We start from the raw sequence: 19,085 nt of genomic DNA, 5'->3' as shown, positions 1-19,085 counted from the left end.
AAAAATCCACGTTTATTGGCCAGAGGATGGTCTCAAAAATTGTCTTTAAAAATCCACGTTTATTGGTCAGAGGATGGTCTCAAAAATTGTCTTTAAAAATCCACGTTTATTGGCCGGAGGATGGTCTCAAAAATTGTCTTTAAAAATCCGCGTTTATTGGCCAGAGGATGGTCTCAAAAATTATATTTAAAAATCCACGTTTATTGGTCAAATGATGATTTCAAAAATTTTCCTTGAAAATGCAGAGGATGGTCTCAAAAATTATCTTTAAAAATCCACGTTTATTGGTCCAATGATGATTTCAAAAATTTTCCTTGAAAATGCAGAGGATGGTCTCAAAAATTATCTTTAAAAATCCACGTTTATTGGCAAGAGGATGGTCTCAAAAATTATCTTTAAAAATCCACGTTTATTGGCGAGAGGATGGTCTCAAAAATTATCTTTAAAAATGCACGTTTATTGGCGAGAGGATGGTCTCAAAAATTATCTTTAAAAATCCACGTTGATTGGCCAGAGGATGGTCTCAACAATTATCTTTAAAAATCCACCTTTATTGGCCAGAAGGTGGTCTCAAAAATCATCTTTAAAAATCCACGTTTATTGGCCATAAGGTGGTCTCAAAAATTAACTCTAAAACTCCACGTATATTGGTCAGAGGAAGGACTCAAACATTATCTTTAAAAATCCACGTTTATTGGCCAGAGGATGGTCTCAAAAATTATCTTTAAAAATGCACGTTTATTGGCGAGAGGATGGTCTCAAAAATTATCTTTAAAAATGCACGTTTATTGGCGAGAGGATGGTCTCAAAAATTATCTATAAAAGTCCATGTTTATTGGCCAGAAGATGGTCTCAAAAATTATCTTTACAAATCCACGTTTATTGGCCAGAGGATGGTCCCAAAAATTATCTTTAAAAATCCACGTTTATTGGCCAGAGGATGGTCTCAAAAATTATTTTTAAAAATCCACGTTTATTGGCCAGAGGATGGTCTCAAAAATTATCTTTAAAAATCCACGTTTATTGGCCAGAGGATGGTCTCAAAAATTATCTTTAAAAATCCACGTTTATTGGCCAGAGGATGGTCTCAAAAATTATCTTTAAAAATCAACGTTTATTGGCCAGAGGATGGTCTCAAAAATTATCTTTAAAAATCCACGTTTATTGGCCAGAGGATGGTCTCAAAAATTATCTTTAAAAATCCACGTTTATTGGCCAGAGGATGGTCTCAAAAATTATCTTTAAAAATCCACGTTTATTGGCCAGAGGATGGTCTCAAAAATTATCTTTAAAAATCCACGTTTATTGGCCAGAGGATGGTCTCAAAAATTATCTTTAAAAATCCACGTTTATTGGCCAGAGGATGGTCTCAAAAATTATCTTTAAAAATCCACGTTTATTGGCCAGAGGATGGTCTCAAAAATTATCTTTAAAAATCCACGTTTATTGGCCAGAGGATGGTCTCAAAAATTATCTTTAAAAATCAACGTTTATTGGCCAGAGGATGGTCTCAAAAATTATCTTTAAAAATCCACGTTTATTGGCCAGAGGATGGTCTCAAAAATTATCTTTAAAAATCCACGTTTATTGGCCAGAGGATGGTCTCAAAAATTATCTTTAAAAATCCACGTTTATTGGCCAGAGGATGGTCTCAAAAATTATCTTTAAAAATCCACGTTTATTGGCCAGAGGATGGTCTCAAAAATTATCTTTAAAAATCCACGTTTATTGGCCAGAGGATGGTCTCAAAAATTATCTTTAAAAATCCACGTTTATTGGCCAGAGGATGGTCTCAAAAATTATCTTTAAAAATCCACGTTTATTGGCCAGAGGATGGTCTCAAAAATTATCTTTAAAAATCCACGTTTATTGGCCAGAGGATGGTCTCAAAAATTATCTTTAAAAATCCACGTTTATTGGCCAGAGGATGGTCTCAAAAATTATCTTTAAAAATCCACGTTTATTGGCCAGAGGATGGTCTCAAAAATTATCTTTAAAAATCCACGTTTATTGGCCAGAGGATGGTCTCAAAAATTATCTTTAAAAATCCACGTTTATTGGCCAGAGGATGGTCTCAAAAATTATCTTTAAAAATCCACGTTTATTGGCCAGAGGATGGTCTCAAAAATTATCTTTAAAAATCCACGTTTATTGGCCAGAGGATGGTCTCAAAAATTATCTTTAAAAATCCACGTTTATTGGCCAGAGGATGGTCTCAAAAATTATCTTTAAAAATCCACGTTTATTGGCCAGAGGATGGTCTCAAAAATTATCTTTAAAAATCCACGTTTATTGGCCAGAGGATGGTCTCAAAAATTATCTTTAAAAATCCACGTTTATTGGCCAGAGGATGGTCTCAAAAATTATCTTTAAAAATCCACGTTTATTGGCCAGAGGATGGTCTCAAAAATTATCTTTAAAAATCCACGTTTATTGGCCAGAGGATGGTCTCAAAAATTATCTTTAAAAATCCACGTTTATTGGCCAGAGGATGGTCTCAAAAATTATCTTTAAAAATCCACGTTTATTGGCCAGAGGATGGTCTCAAAAATTATCTTTAAAAATCCACGTTTATTGGCCAGAGGATGGTCTCAAAAATTATCTTTAAAAATCCACGTTTATTGGCCAGAGGATATTCTCAAAAATTATCTTTAAGGTTAGAGGATGGTCTCAAAAATTATCTTTAAAAATCCACGTTTTAAAGTTAGAGGATGGTCTCAAAAATTATCTTTAAAAATCCAAGTTTTAAAGTTAGAGGATGGTCTCAAAAATTATCTTTAAAAATCCACGTTTTAAAGTTAGAGGATGGTCTCAAAAATTATCTTTAAAAATCCACGTTTTAAGGTTAGAGGATGGTCTCAAAAGTTATCTTTAAAAATCCACGTTTTAAAGTTAGAGGATGGTCTCAAAAATTATCTTTAAAAATTCAAGTTTTAAAGTTAGAGGATGGTCTCAAAAATTATCTTTAAAAATCCACGTTTTAAAGTTAGAGGATGGTCTCAAAAATTATCTTTAAAAATCCACGTCTATTGGTCAAAGGATGGTCTCAAAAATTATCCTTAAAAATGTACATTTATAGGTCAGATATTACTCTCAAAAATTGTCTTTAAAAATCTATGTTTATTGGTCAGAGGATGATCTAAAAAATTGTTTGTAAAAATCCAAATTTGTTTTTAATTATTTTTCTAAAGTCCACTAAATTTAATTTAAAGAATAAGCACTTGTAGATTGGAAGATAACCTCAAAAATGTATTCAAAACCTAACTAAGGGATGACTTCAAAATGTTTCCCTGAGAGAATTGTCAAATTTTTTCTGTTCTCATGAAATTATGCCTAAACCAAACTTCCCCAAAACTTTGTGTTTATATTTACATATCAACGAAATTTTTACTCTACGTATGTACATACATACTTCATTTTGTAATTGTGTCATAATGGCATCATTTTTTGACGTTTAAACAATTTTTCCGCATGTACCTTCATAAAAACTCTATGACAAACCGGGAGGCTGGCTGACTGGCTGGTAAAAGTTTATTTATGCTCAGTTCAGCTCAACAAACTTAAACTACGTGATTGCTGAAAAAGTTGTTTTAGTTCACAGTTTGTTTCTAGATTTTCGCTGGTGTTTTTTTTTTCATTCGTTTCTGCTAAAACTGAAACGTGTTTAAAACTTTAATTGGGGGTATCAAAAAAGTTGTTGTTGCAGTTATTGTTGTTGTTGTTGTTCTCTACGTGAATGAACAATGGAGATGAAAATAATAACTACAACAATAACAATATTTTTCAAAACGTGTTCTTATTATAATGATAAATGTGAAAACTTTATCACAATTTTATGAATTATTGTTAAATTATGCATTACCAAGAACTTTTGCGTGGCAGATTTAAATCATTTGCCCGAGGGATTCGAGTTGTTACATAGCCTCAAGTGGCTTACAAATTATTATTCTTAATAACGTTATAGTAGGTTTTATGCCTCATAAACTGGTTATTAGTTACATGCTCTAGGAGGGAAAAAAACAAATTAGTTCTTAATAAATTAGGGAATTAAGTGAATGGCAGTCGTTGAATTCCCCAAGGTAATGATGTAATGTGTGTGTTATTTAGTTAAGTGGTAAACATTGTTATTAGTTTAAAAATCTGTTATCAATCATAGAATAATTATGGATTTTAATTAAAGCGGTGAATCTCTCGTAGTCCTTATATGCGTTACAGGGGGAGACAGAAAATAAAAATAACGATGGTGAAATTTTAATTGGAAAGTAATATTATTTTTAACTTTCTATGTAGATTTTATAAGAACAGTCACTGAAAAATAAAACAAGTACAAAAGTATCATTCAGAGAGATACCCTCAGCCAGCGGGATTTCAAACCTACATCAACCAAAATCCTTTTCCCCAATAGTTATGTATTAAGCAGGTTTGAGATATTGTGGCCATTTTGGGCGTATGAACTGACGAATAGCGTGTACTTGTACTCTAGATTTTATTAGAAATATAATAAACCGAACTAGCGTCAATTAAAAGCTTAGATAACTATCATTGTTCCCTTATAAAAAATGTAACGACTAATTATTTTAATAATAAAGTATACGTTTTTTTCTTTTTCATTTCAGGTAAGTGCAATCATTTTTGGCACACATCGTAAGTTTAATATTCTAAATTTTAACAATTCAGCATTTGTTCACTATATGTTATGGCTATATACATAAAAATTCTCTTTTGCTGAATTAGTCTTCCTTATATATGTATGCTTAACACTTAATTCCCCTGCAAATATGTGCTGCACGTAACACAATAAAATAAATTCAATTCAATTTGAAAAGGTAAAAAATGTAATAAAGTTGATTTATGCCAACACTTAGGCAATAAAATATACATGCTACGTTCATCTCCTGTATACACATTAAACACAAAGATACAAAGTATGAGGGCAGGTTTTTAGGTGCCCTGTAGTGTAATTCTGTAAGGTATTGTCCATGAATTATATTATTACCAACCAAAGACTTTACGATAGAAACGGGGCTACTGTATTAAATTTAAAGTTTTAAATCAAAAATTCCGTTTTAATTTCGAATAATTATTTACACACTTTAAATTAAATATTTCCAATTTAGAGTTTACCGCAGTTACAGATGTTTACACATATTATATTCTTATTCCAATAGTCTACTTTCATGTCACAAGGAAATATGTATAATCAGTTTTTAATTTTTTAACAAATTTATCACAAATTAAATGGCAACATACCTAAATATTCCCATTGCTGTTGTCCTAAATCCTTCGGCAATATATATAGCTGAAAAAATAAGTGTTTGATTTTAATCAATGTTATTCAAAAAAATCCAGTAAAAAGTGTATGTTCGGCCTTTTAAACTTGTTTCACATACTTTTTATTACAATTACAAAAAATATTTAAAACCCGTTGTTTATTTTAGATATTATAATATTTTATTATATTTTAAACAACTTAAATATTGAGAAAATTTTTTTCCAAGTAGGTTCTTTTTACCTGCTTTTATACCCACTTACTAACCAAGGCACGTATATATTTTTTCATAATTAAAAGCAGTGGGATCCTATAAACAATTTTTGACACTATTAAGTGTAAATTGATAATATTTTTCTTCGATTTTTGGTCTGGTTTTTAGGAAATTTCGCTACGTCTAATATGTTTGGTACATAAGTTGTTTGACCACTGAGAACTTTAAATGTCAAATAATAGCTAATAATGTCTGATCATCTAGGTGAAAATTTCAAAATACATAAAATCGGGCGGTAGCTTTATGTGGAGCTATAAAAAATCATAGACCGACATTGCCCATCTTTGAACTTGACCTGGCTGCAGACAAAAGACGATACTTTCCAATATTTCGGCATCCTATCTCAAGTGATTATCTCAGAGTGATGACGGACGAAAAAACATAGATCGATTCTGAATTTAAAACTGATCAGGAATATATGCATACCGTCACTTGAAATGCCCAAAGACGTAATCCTCAATTCAACCCTTTGAGGATTTCGTCTTTGGGCATTTCAGTTATACAGAGTATAGCGTCGCAAATAATTACACTGTGTGTAATTTTTTGAAGACGAAAAATAAGAAGACACGTTTCCCGGATTTTTTCCCTATTACTTTGAATTTCGCGCTTATGGGTCCCCAATGACCTGAGGCCTTGATGCCAAAAAGGATCATTTTGTCAGGCTCATATCTTCTAAACCGCTAAGTATTTTGGTTTACTCGTGGAAGCAAAGTTGTAGCTTTCGTCTTAAAGAATTAAATATTAAATGTACCCTCATCCGTTCTGACTAATTAATATTATATATGCCGTTAAGTACAGTCAACGCTATAGTTTAACACTGCCCAAATGTTTCATAGTTTCTTTCAAATCCATTCTATTGATTTTCTACACATTAGATTGACATTTTTCCCACCGTGAGGAAGTACCAACAAAAATTCCAATTCAGTCTTTAAAATTGAATATACAAACTTCCACTGTTAGTGTTAGTTCAGTGGATACATTGAGCTTCAACTTGGTATTATCGCCGTTTATTGCCAGACCCACTTCGGCAGATTCGTCATCGACTTTTTTTAAGATATCAGTTACTTCTCTTATTGAGCAAGTACCATGGGACTATTGGTGTATTTTGTCCTATTTCTATTAACTTTTGCATTTTGAATAACTTTTCCAGCAGAATGTTGAGTAGGTGACACGAAAGACTGTGTCATTGTCTTTTGGTACTAAACTGTTCGGAGAGGTTCTTTCACATTTTTACTAAAGAGCGGGTATCATCTAATGTTATCCTAAACAACGAATAATCTTTGCGGGAATACTGAAGGCTGCTTTATAATCGACAAAAAATTTTAAATGCCGATTTCCCGGTAGAATTTTGAATAGGTCACACGAAAGACTTTCTCATTGTCCGAAACCTCTTTTGGTACTAAACCGTTCGGAGAGGTTCTTTCATATTTTAACTAAAGAGCGGGTATCAGTTAATGTTACCGTAAAAATGTAATGCTGGGTATATAGAAAAAACTTTATTGACAAATTAAAAAAAAAAAAATGGAAACAAGTAAAAAAGTGTCAGTCGGCTTTGCCGACAGAGATATACCCGCAGCCAATGTGAAGTGAAACTTTCATCTACGGACAGAACGAATATATTTAGGGTCTCTTCAGAATTTTGGGGCCCTTTTTGGACATTTGAACTTGCCGACAAAAATGTGGATTAGGAATCAACTGCGCTAAGACACAAATGTTGAACTTTTGTGGGGGAGGTAACCTTAGGGAGGACCTATATGGGCCATTTTAGAAGTTAAACTAAATTTTGACAAAAGTTTGGACCAAAGTGATATCGTCCTAGCATTTTAGTAACATTTTTTTAAATATTGGGGAGAAGTACCGAACGTTGTGGACCGGCATTGTCCCATGAACCTAAATTTAGATAAAATATGAAGAAGACCAAATGTTGGATCAAATCGGTTGAACAGTTTGAGAGTTATCGTTGCCGCCACATATGGTGACACAGGGTTTTTTTACACCTTTCGGGCTGTTTTCCCAAGAAATATGGACTTGTTCCTGAAAAGACTTTTACCGTCGTAATGGAGGTAGCGAATGCAAAACGTTTCAATAAAAATCAAAGTGATTCGAGAGCAGGTCTTAATGATAACTTATCCGAAATTTTGTGTGAGAGGTACCCGAAGGAGTGGATAAATATAGTCCATATTCGAAACTGATCTGTACCTGGTAGATATATTAGGATGTGTAAAGTATGGACCAAATCGGTCACTCCCTTCAAGAGTTATCGCCCGCACAATTTTTCCCAACATTTTTGAACTTTTGCGAGGGAGGTACTTGAAGGGGTGGACGGATTATTTTCGAACTTAAACAATGGTTGGACAAAATATTACGAAGGCCAAATTTTGGACTGAATTGGTGATGATGAAACTTGTATCGTCGTAGGGGCGATAGTGAATACAAGTTGTTACAACAGAAATCAAAGCGAGGACCTGCTCTCAAGGTCCTAAACTGAACTTTTCCAAAATTTTGTTTGCGAGGTACCCGAAGCATATTGGAACCTCATCTCAGTCTGGCAGAAATTTCACGATGTACAATGTATGGGCCAAATCGGTTACTCCCTTCAAGAATTATCGCGCGCACAAATTTTCCGAACGTTTTCGAAATTTTGTGGGGAAGGTACCGGAAGGAGTGGACCGATATAGCCCATCTTCGAACTTAAACTAAGTTTGGGCAAAATATTACGAAAGCCCAATTTTGGACCAAATCGGACAGAATCGTGCACTCCAGCCAGAAAGACGGACGGACATGCCTAAATCAATTCCAAATGGGGTCTAAAACCATTATTTCGATGAGACACATTTTGCCCGTAGGAAAGTGTATATACCCTCTTTAGCATAAATGCTGAGGGTATAAAATAATAATCATTCGACTCCCACTACCAAAAAAAAAAAAAAAAAAATTCAAGAAAATCGATGGGGTCAATCATTGTTGTTTTTTCTATTAAATAACTGATGAACATCAAATCATAAAAAATATTTTTCAAATTGGATCAATATTAAATAAGTTATGAGTATTTATTTGCATATAGTTTTTATACCCTCAGCTTTTAGGCTATGAAGGGTATATACACTTTCATACGGGCAAAATGTGCCTCATCGAAATAATGGTTTTAGACCCCAAGTATGTTTGGACGAAATGTGTTTCATACAATTTGGAGTCGATTGAGCAATGTCCGTCCGTCTGTCTGTCTGTCTGTCTGGCTGGCTGGAGCGCACGATAACTCTCGAAGGGATGAACCGATTCGGTTCAAATTTTGGCTTTCGTAATATTTTGTCCAAATTTAGTTTAAGTTCGAAGATGAGCTATATCGGTCCACTCCTTCCGGTACCTCCCCCACAAAAGTTCGAAAATGTTCGGAAAATTTGTACGCACGATAACTCTTGAAGGGTGTAACCGATTTGGTCCATACTTTGCCCATCGTGGAGCGTGTACCAGACTTAGATCAGGTTTTAATATGGACTCAATCGGTCCACTCCGTCGGGTACCTCCCACACAAAATTTTGGAAAAGTTCAGATTAGGAACATCTCTCGAATCGCTTTGATTTTTGCTTTATCAAGTTGTATTCACTGCCCTCCATACGACGGTATAAGTTTCATCAGGGGCAAGTCCATACTTCCTGAGAAAATAGCCTGAAAGTTGCAAAAAACCCCTATGACACCGTGTGAGGAGGTTGGAGGGCAAAATAACTCTCGAACAGTTCTGCCGATTCGGTCCAAATTTTGGCCTTAGTAATATTTTGTCCAAACATAGTTTAAGTTCGAAGATAAGCCATATCGGTCCACTCCTTCAGGTACCTCCCCCACAAAAGTTCAAAAATGTTCGGAAAAATTGTGCGTACGATAACTCTTGAAGAGAGTGGCCGAATTGGTCCATACTTTACACATCCTAATATATCTACCAGATATAGATCAGGTTCAAATATGGTCTATATTTGTCCACTCCATCCGGTACCTCCCACTCAAAATTTCGGAAACATGTTCACTTTAAGACCTGCTTTCGAATCACTTTGATTTTTGTTGAAGCAGTAGTTGAAATTAAGTTACTTTTGGGGAAGGAAAATATTTCTATAGTTTTTGATTTCGCATGTCGTCATCAGTTTTCTTTGTCTTTGTATTGAAACAAAAAACATTAAATTGTAATTATTTTATTTATAATTAATTAATTCCAAAAGAAAATTTTTTCACAATTAGTATTTAATTTTAGTTTTCGAATAAAAAACATTCTAATCGGTCAGTCACTTCTATTGCCGTTTCGCTCAACACGTTCTTTGTCCATTTCTAACATTTTTATTGTTATTATATATATTTCTTTGTTCAAAAGCCCACATTTTAAAGCAAAGCTAAGAAAACTTGAAATTATGAACGAATCAAATTTCAAATGTAATGTGAATGAATTGTGTTTTAGAATTACAATTAAAATGTTTTGAATGATTTATAAAAAAGGTATATTAAGAAAAGGTTACAGCCAGGAGGCTGTGTTTGTGTTTTGTTTGTGAGATGTTTGATTTCCTTTTTTTGTTGTGGTGATGCCGCTCATGAGCAAAACATTTCAGTATTAACAAGTAAAAAAGTATCAGTCGGCTTTGCCGACAGAGATATACCCTCAGCCTGTGTATATTGAAACAATTTTTTTCCAAAAAACGCATGTATTTACGGAGTTTTAAAAATTTTGGGCGTTTGAACTGACAAAAATGTTGATTAGGATTTAATATCAAAAGTTTTGCGGAGGAGATACTAAAAAGAATGGATCTCCAGCCACTACATATGGTACCATAGGGGTTTTTTAGAACTTCAGGGATGTTTGCTCAAGAAGTATGAACTTGCCCCTGAAACAACTTTTACCATCGCAATTGAGGCAGCAAAACATGTTATCAAGCTAAATTATTTTACAAATAAAATCTCTCAAATGCTTGGAATAACACCTTAAAATATGTATTTTTTCTTAAAATTTGGATTACAAGTACTATATTTCCAAGATACGCTACATTCTGATGTTTCTGATGACTTGCATGTTTAAATAACGTATTTATTGAAATCAATTTTGTGGATTTATTTTCGAACAAAAATGTTGGTTTCTTTTTTTGTCCAGTGAAACACCAGAACAATCAAAGCTCTTTGGAATTGTATTATTATTTTTGTATCAACACTGCCAGTATTTTGCCATGTAAACTGATTACAATTGCACATAAACTGTGTTTTTACTCATTTTAATTAATTATTATTTAAATCCTTACCAATTTGCGAACGTGCACATTGTTGTTCGTATATTAAAATTTCTTGGCATAAATACAATTAATATGTACTCTTTCTTTTACAAATTGCCTATTGAGAAAAAACGAAAAACGATAATTCATTGGCAATATTACATAAATTTCCTTTAATCGATTTTTGCAACAACGTTTTTAAATAAAAAATAACAACAAAAGTCCCTTATTGTTATTGGTTCATCCAATGGTCGAATTAATTTTGTAAATGATTTGTAATTTCCGTTTACCATCAACTGCCATGTTATATAGGTTCGGTCCGGTTCGGTATACATATAATCTTCATATTTCTGCAAAATTCATTCATACATAAAACATGAAATACCATTGGTATTAATAACTTCTGCCATTGGTTTTTATGGCTGTCGATTAAAAGAAAAAAAAAAAAAAAACAACATAATAATAACAATAACAATAATATACGACCTGAACGCTCAACAAACAATATCCGTTAAAATGACGTTTCAATGAAAATGGCTTTGTTTTTGGTTTGGTTGTGTAAATGCCAATAACGGTGTAAAGTTATAAATTATGTTGGTAAATAAAAAATGAGATGGATTTTTTTTTCTGGTTTAATGCAAAATAAAATGTAAACGAAAAAATGTTAATTTTAAATTTAAGGGTTTCCCCTTTGTTGTCGCTTTTCCAATTAGTGTTCATTTTTTATATTTAATTTTTTTTAATCACTAACGACTGCTCGTTAGCTTATACTTAGATATATATACAAACATATATATAGATAGATATTACATGGAATTATTTAATGAATTTTGAGGGTATGAATTGCAGTATAAAACCACTTTTGTTAGATCTCTTTATTATTTTTATTAAAACTTTATCATTTAAACATTATTGATAATTTACATTTCGTTTGAATCGTTAAGATTTCCCACATATTAAGCTTCATTTCTTATTAATTATGCTGTCTGTATAAATATTTCCTTGAATATTTATAAATGCCACAAATGATTATATTTGCAATCCTGCAATTATCAAATATCTGTAAATTCCCTCAGAGATTATCAAATAATTTAACCAAGACAAATATCAGATTATTGTTTGTCACAGAAATGGCATAAATGCATATTTTTCAATATTTCAAGAAAGCGTAAACATTAATATTTAAATAAGTAAATAGTTTACATAAAATACTACGTTCAGTTATAGTTAAGTGACTTCAATGTGTAAAACATCTTTACTTAAGAGGGAGGAGCAGAAGAAACAAACCATTTCCTAGGTCTTAGATAACACTGTACAACACAAAAAATAATTACAAGATAATTCGGCCAGATTATGAAAGAGGACCAAAAAAAGAAGACACGTGTATCGGCGTTTTGAAAGTATACGTCGGGAAGTAACCTAAATAGGCGTGGCAAATTCCGCCCATTTCTACAGGTTTTGAAATATTCGAGATCAGATTCCTTGGAATCCTTGCATTGTAGGTATAAAGTGTCTTTGGCGATATTACTGACAACAAGTAAAAAAATATCAATCGGCTTTGCCGACAGAGATATACCCTCAGCCGGTGCAGCTTGAAATACTCCCGCCCCAAAAAAAAAACATGTATTTATGGGGTTTTCAAAATTTTGGGCGTATAAACTGACAAAAGTATGGATAGGATTGAAGCTCAAAAAATTGCGGGGATGTCGATAGATAGGGTTTTTTTTATTACACTAGCCTACGAAAAACATAACATCGTCGTAAACAGGGCCACTAGGAAAACATTCGGTAAAAATGTCCACAGGATCCTCAAACCACCCAATAATTTTGAAAACAAGGATTGGATAGATAGGGCCCAAATTTGAACATAAACTAAGCTTCTACAATATTCAGAGATCCAAGGTTTGGACCAAATCGGTTGGTAGGTCTATGCGAAATCGCGCGTACCATTTAGCGAATATTTTCGAAGTTTTGTGGGGGATGTTCCGGAAGGAGTGGACCTATAAGCACCACCTTCGAATTTCAATTAATAATCGAAGAAATATTACAATATCCAAAGTATGGACGAACGCAGTACTTGGTTCGAGCTCTCCGGCACTACATATGGTGCCATAGGGGTGTTTTGCAACTTTCGGGCTGTTTTCTCAAGAAGTATGGGCTTGCAGCTGAAAAATCTTTTACTGCCGTAATTGAGTCAGCGAATGCAAGTTGCTTCAACAAAAATCAACGTGAATCGAGAGCAGGTCTTAAAGTGAATTTATCCAAAATTTTGTGTGGGAGGTACCCGAAGGAGTGGACAAATATAGTCCATCCATCCAAATCCATCACGCTACAGGTCGCAATTTTGATCGGATTGTCACGAAAATTCGAGGGTTAATGGGGGTCTCACAGATGAAGAAGCATATTGATTTTGGTGATGGTCGGATAATATTTAGGGGTCGGAATGGGCAAACACTTATTTGGAGAAAAGTCAACATTTTATTTCAAAGGCAATATCTCTGTTTCTTTAAGAGGTATATCAAAAGCAAAACCTGGAAAGGAAAGTAGAAAGTATCACCTTTACAACGATGTAAAGTAGGTTGTCGTAGGTGGTCATATAGCAATGTTATGGCAATAATCGATAATGCATCCCATTTTCCGATTTTTTTGTAATCACGCTACAGGTCGCAATTTTGATCGGATGGTCACGAAATTTTGGGGATTAATGGGGGTCCCAAAAAGAAAGAAGCCTATTGATTTTGATGATGGTCGGATAATATTCAGGGGTCGGAATGGGCAAACTTATTTCGAGAAAGGTCAACATTTTATTTCAAAGGCAATATCTCTGTTTCTTTAAGAGGCATATCAAAAGCATAATCTGGCAAGGAAAGTAGAAAATATCACCTTTACAACGATGTAAAGGAGGTTGTCGTAGCTGCTCAAACAACAGAGATATCGCAACAGTCGGTACTGCATCCCATTTCCCGATTTGTTTGTAATCACGCTACAGGTCGCAATTTTGATCGGATCGTCACGAATTTTTTGGGAGTTGATGCGGGTCCCACATAGGAAGAAGCCTATTGATTTTGGTGATAGTCGGATAATATTTAGGGGTCGGAATGGGGAAAAACTTATTTGGAGACAAATTCAAAGTTTTATTCTTTGTGAATATGTTGGTTTCTAGTAGGGGTATTCCAACGGCAAAGCCTGTCAATGGAAGAAGGAAATATTACCTTTACATTGGTATAAAGCAGGTTAGCGAAGGTGGTCAAACAAGGGAGATATCGCAATAGTCGGTAATGCATCCCATTCTTCCATTTTTTGCAATCAAGCTACAGGTCGTAATTTTGATGGTCACGAAATTTTGGTTGCTTATGGGGGTCCCAGAGACAAAGAGGCATATTATTTTTGGTGGTAGTCGGTTTATATTCCCTAAAAGAAATGTTTACCAGTGAAAAGCTTATGCACAGGGGTAGTGGTGTAGGGTATCACATGGTCGGCCCCGTCCCGACTATAGCCTTTGCTCACTTGTTTTTGAATAAATTTGTTTTGTTCTTTTTTCGAGTTGATGCATGAAAGTAACATGCAATTTAGTTTTAGACGAAAGGTGTTAAAAGAAGAAATATTCTACACAAAATTTTACTGTAAATCCCAGAACAAACTAGACATCTAAGTAAAATATTTTGTTAAGAAAATTGCTTTACAAATTAGATATTAAAGATAGAAATTATTTGTTAAACTTTTAGACTCTTAATTAAAATTTATTCCATGTTGTGTAAAAATCTGCTAAAATACTTCAATTCTTGGGGATTGTGTCAGGAGAAGAAATGTTCCAAATGAAATTTCATTATGAGTCTCTGAACAAAAGAAATTTGTAGCTATAATATTTAACATCCCCAGAAGCTTTCGCTTTTTATATGTAATTTAGGACCATATTCTACCGTTTTCATTCACATTTTCGTTATCTGCGGTCACAAAATATATTTTATTGACGTTTTTCATAATAAATTCTTTCAGATGCTCGATCCAAACTGTTTTTGGAATATCAATGGTGAATATATATAGGGAAAATATTGATAACCCATATCGGATATTGTATGTGAAAATGCGGCGATAGTCTACGGCTATTGTCCAGGGAATATATATCTGACATACTAGTCCTAACATCCATGATTTTGGCATGGTCCTAAATACTATAATGACGACAGCTAGGCAGCTACTCCTGCTCTGACAAAATTGACTGAATTAACCCTAGAAGCTGACATATATGTATGTATCATGAATGATCATAACAAATTTGGTTAGGTTATGGCTAGTTACTTGTTCTTTTTTTTTCGGTCCACTTTCATAATCTGTGCATGGTTTCTTGTAATTTTGTTGTACAGTGTAATTTTAAACAGATTTACAATAGTGCATATTATAACTAGAAATCGTATTGACATTGCTCGCAATACAATGACAACAACAAAGGGACTCTGGGGTAGATACATACATACAGATAAAATGTACAGAAATCTAGTTGTCCGTGTGTTTAATATATGTATTTGCTGTGTGCTTTTATTTCTATAATACTCATGAGAGCTTCGTTGACAAAACTAATCGAAAGGGAATAAGAGAGAGAGAAAGAAAAACATTTTGAATCAATGAAGGGCAGTGTATGGCTTTTAAATCATTTATCATTTGTGACGTATTTACACACACTTTGACACATAACCACAATTTTATATATTTTTGTGCAAATTTGTTTTTACTTCAACCCATCCAGCCCCTCAATTATTACTTTGTGGCAAAAACACATATGCCCGTCATTTAGCCACCCGCCACCACTACTGTGCCACTAAGGGAGGTGTGAAACAATGTGTTCAGTGTTAACATATCATAGTTTATTAAACTTAAGCAAAGATTATTCTCATACAGAAAATCCTGTCCTTAACAACTGTTCGTGTGTGTGTGTGTGCGGTTGGACTTATTGGACTCCAAACACTATAAATACTACTACTATTTATAGTGTTTTTGCAGGAAGAATCTATGAATGGTAGATATAAGCTATTGTGACAGATGACATACTAAGTAATGGGAAATGAGAATATATAATGTTGGTTTTCAGTCTGTCATTAGGTTTGCGAGAGTTGTAAAGAAAAGACACCAATTGACATTAATGAACATAAGAAAAGTGTTTTTATACCCTCCACCATAGTATGGAGGGTATATTAAGTTTGTTTTTCCGTTTGTAACGCATTGAAATACTCATTTGCGACCCTATAAAGTATATATATTCTTGATCAGGGTAAAATTCTTAGTCGATCAGTGCACGTCCGTCCGTCCGTCCGTCCGCCCGTCTGTGGTAATCACTCTAGCATCCACAAAAATAGAGATAGGACGGTGAAATTTTGGGAAAAGGCGTCTTTTGTTTGCAGGCAGGTCAAGTTCGACGATGGGCTATATCGGTCCACGTTTTGGTATAGCCCCCATATAACGGTACCCCCCGATTTACGATATTTTGACGTTTTTAGCTACATTTTCATACCGATTTAGATATAATTTAACATTTAGGGTTCTTAAGTATCAATAAACTTATATAACAAAACTTGTGGACATAGGTCCACGTTTTGGTATAGCCCCTATATAACGGGACCCCCGATTTACGGTATTTCGACGTTTTTAGCTACATTTTCAGACCGATTTAGCTATAATTTGACATTTAGGGTTCTTAAGTGTTAATAAACTTATATAACAAAACTTGTGCACATAGGTCCACGTTTTGGTATAGCCCCCATATAACGGAACCCCCCCATTTACGGTATTTTGACGTTTTTAGCTACATTTTCAGACCGATTTAGATATAATTTAACATTTAGGGTTCTTAAGTGTCAATAAACTTATATAACAAAACTAGTGGACATAGGTCCATGTTTTGGATAGCCCCCATATAACGTTAACGCCCGCTTTGAGGTATTTTGACGTTTTAAGTCACATTTCTAGACCAAATTAGCTATAATTTGATATTTAGGGTTCTTAAGTGTCAATAAACTTATATAACAAAACTAGTGGACATAGGTCCATGTTTTGGAATAGCCCCCATATAACGTTAACTCCCGCTTTCAGGTATTTTGACGTTTTAAGTCACATTTCTAGACCAAATTAGCTATAATTTGATATTTAGGGTTCTTAAGTGTCAATAAACTTATATAACAAAACTAGTGGACATAGGTCCATGTTTTGGAATAGCCCCCATATAACGTTAACGCCCGATTTCAGGTATTTTGACGTTTTAAATCACATTTCTAGACCGAATTAGCTATAATTTGATATTAAGGGTTCTTAGTGACCAAAAAACTTATATTCGAAAAAATTATGAACATAGGTCCATGTTTTGGTATAGCCCCATATAACGGTACCTTCCCGATTTTCGGTATTTTGAGAATTGTACCTACAAGTTTTAACCGAATTAGCTGTAATTTGAAGATTTGACATTTGAAGTTCTTAGTGGTCACCCACCACACCTCTCCACCAAAAATTGTCAAGAAAGGTCCATGTATGGATAAAGCCCCCATATAACGGTACCTCCCGATTTTCAGTAATTTGATGATTTTAGCTATAATATTAAACCGAACTAGCAGTATTTTGACATTTGAAGTTCTTAGTGGTCACAACACCTCTCCATCAAAAATTGTCAACATAGGTCCATGTTTGGATATAGCTCCCATATAACAGTACCCACCGATTTTCAGTAATTTGGCAATTTTAGCTACAAGTTTTAACCGAACTAACTGTAATTTGACATTTGAAGGTTGTAGTGGTCACCAAACATCTGCATCAACAATTTTCAACATAGCCTAAATATAACGATACCTCCCGATTTTCGGTACTTTGAGCATTTTACTTAAAATGTTTAACCGAACGTAGGTCCAAGTTTTGGTATAGCCCCAAAACAAACCTCCCGATTTTCCGTACCTTAGCTTTATTTTTGTGGACGAACTTTCTGTAATTTGAAATTTAAGAGCCAGCAAAAATACTGCAACAAAAATTGTTCATTTAAGTTCATATTTTAGTATAGCCCCCATATAAGGGTACCTCCGAACTAGCTGTTAATGACATTTGAAGTTCCCACTTTATGTACCGATTTTCGGTATTTTGAGGATTCTAGCTACAATTTTTAACCGAATTTGGAGTTATTTGACATTAAAGACTACAATCAAAAATGTCAACATAGGTCCATGTTTTATTATAACCCCTAAATAACGGTACCTCCCAATTTCTAGCCCACCAAAAATTGTCAACATACATAGTTAGATATAGGCACCATAAAAAAGGGCCTCCCGAATGAATCATTTTATGTACATTATCTGACATTTTAACGTACCCACGTAAAGTTGAAGACAGGAATGAAAACTAATTATCCCATTTTAGTTCAGAATATTTTATGGTGGAGGGTATGAAAAAAACGTGGATTTTTTAAAGATTTTTAGGAGGACCAACTAAGGTAAACAAACGTGTATTTTTTAAAGATTTTTAGGAGGACCAACTAAGGTAAACAAACGTGGATTTTTTAAAGATTTTTAGGAGGACCAACTAAGGTAAACAAACGTGGATTTTTTAAAGATTTTTAGGAGGACCAATTGAGGTTAATAAACGTGGATTTTTTGAAGATTTTTAGGAGGACCAACTCAGCTTAATAAACGTGGATTTCTTTAAGATTTTTAGAAGGACCAACTGAGGTTAATAAACGTTGATTTTTTAAAGATTTTTAGGAGGACCAACGACGTGGACTTTTAAGGATTTTTAGGAGGACCAACGACGTGGATTTTTAAAGATTTTTAGGAGGACTAACTGAGGTTAATAAACGTAGATTTTTTAAAGATTTTTAGGAGGACCAACGACGTGGATTTTTAAAGATTTTTAGGAGGACCAACGACGCGGATTTTTAAAGATTTTTAGGAGGACCAACGACGTGGATTTTTAAAGATTTTTAGGAGGACCAACGACAAGGATTTTTAAAGATTTTTAGGAGGACCAACGACGTGGATTTTTAAAGATTTTTAGGAGGACCAACGACGTGGATTTTTAAAGATTTTTAGGAGGACCAACGACGTGGATTTTTAAAGATTTTTAGGAGGACCAACGACGTGGATTTTTAAAGATTTTTAGGAGGACCAACGACGTGGATTTTTAATGATTTTTAGGAGGATCAACGACGTGGAGCTTTAAAGATTGTTAGGAGGACCAACGACGTGGATTTTTAATGATTTTTAGGAGGATCAACGACGTGGAGCTTTAAAGATTTTTAGGAGGACCAACGACGTGGATTTTTAAAGATTTTTAG

This window comes from Musca autumnalis, unplaced genomic scaffold (genome assembly GCF_047663935.1).
Source record: "Musca autumnalis isolate F117 unplaced genomic scaffold, ASM4766393v1 scaffold_3, whole genome shotgun sequence".
NCBI classification, from domain to species: Eukaryota; Metazoa; Arthropoda; class Insecta; order Diptera; family Muscidae; genus Musca; species Musca autumnalis.
The sequence above is the reverse complement of the archived record's forward strand: the minus strand, read 5'-3'. Positions refer to the sequence as shown.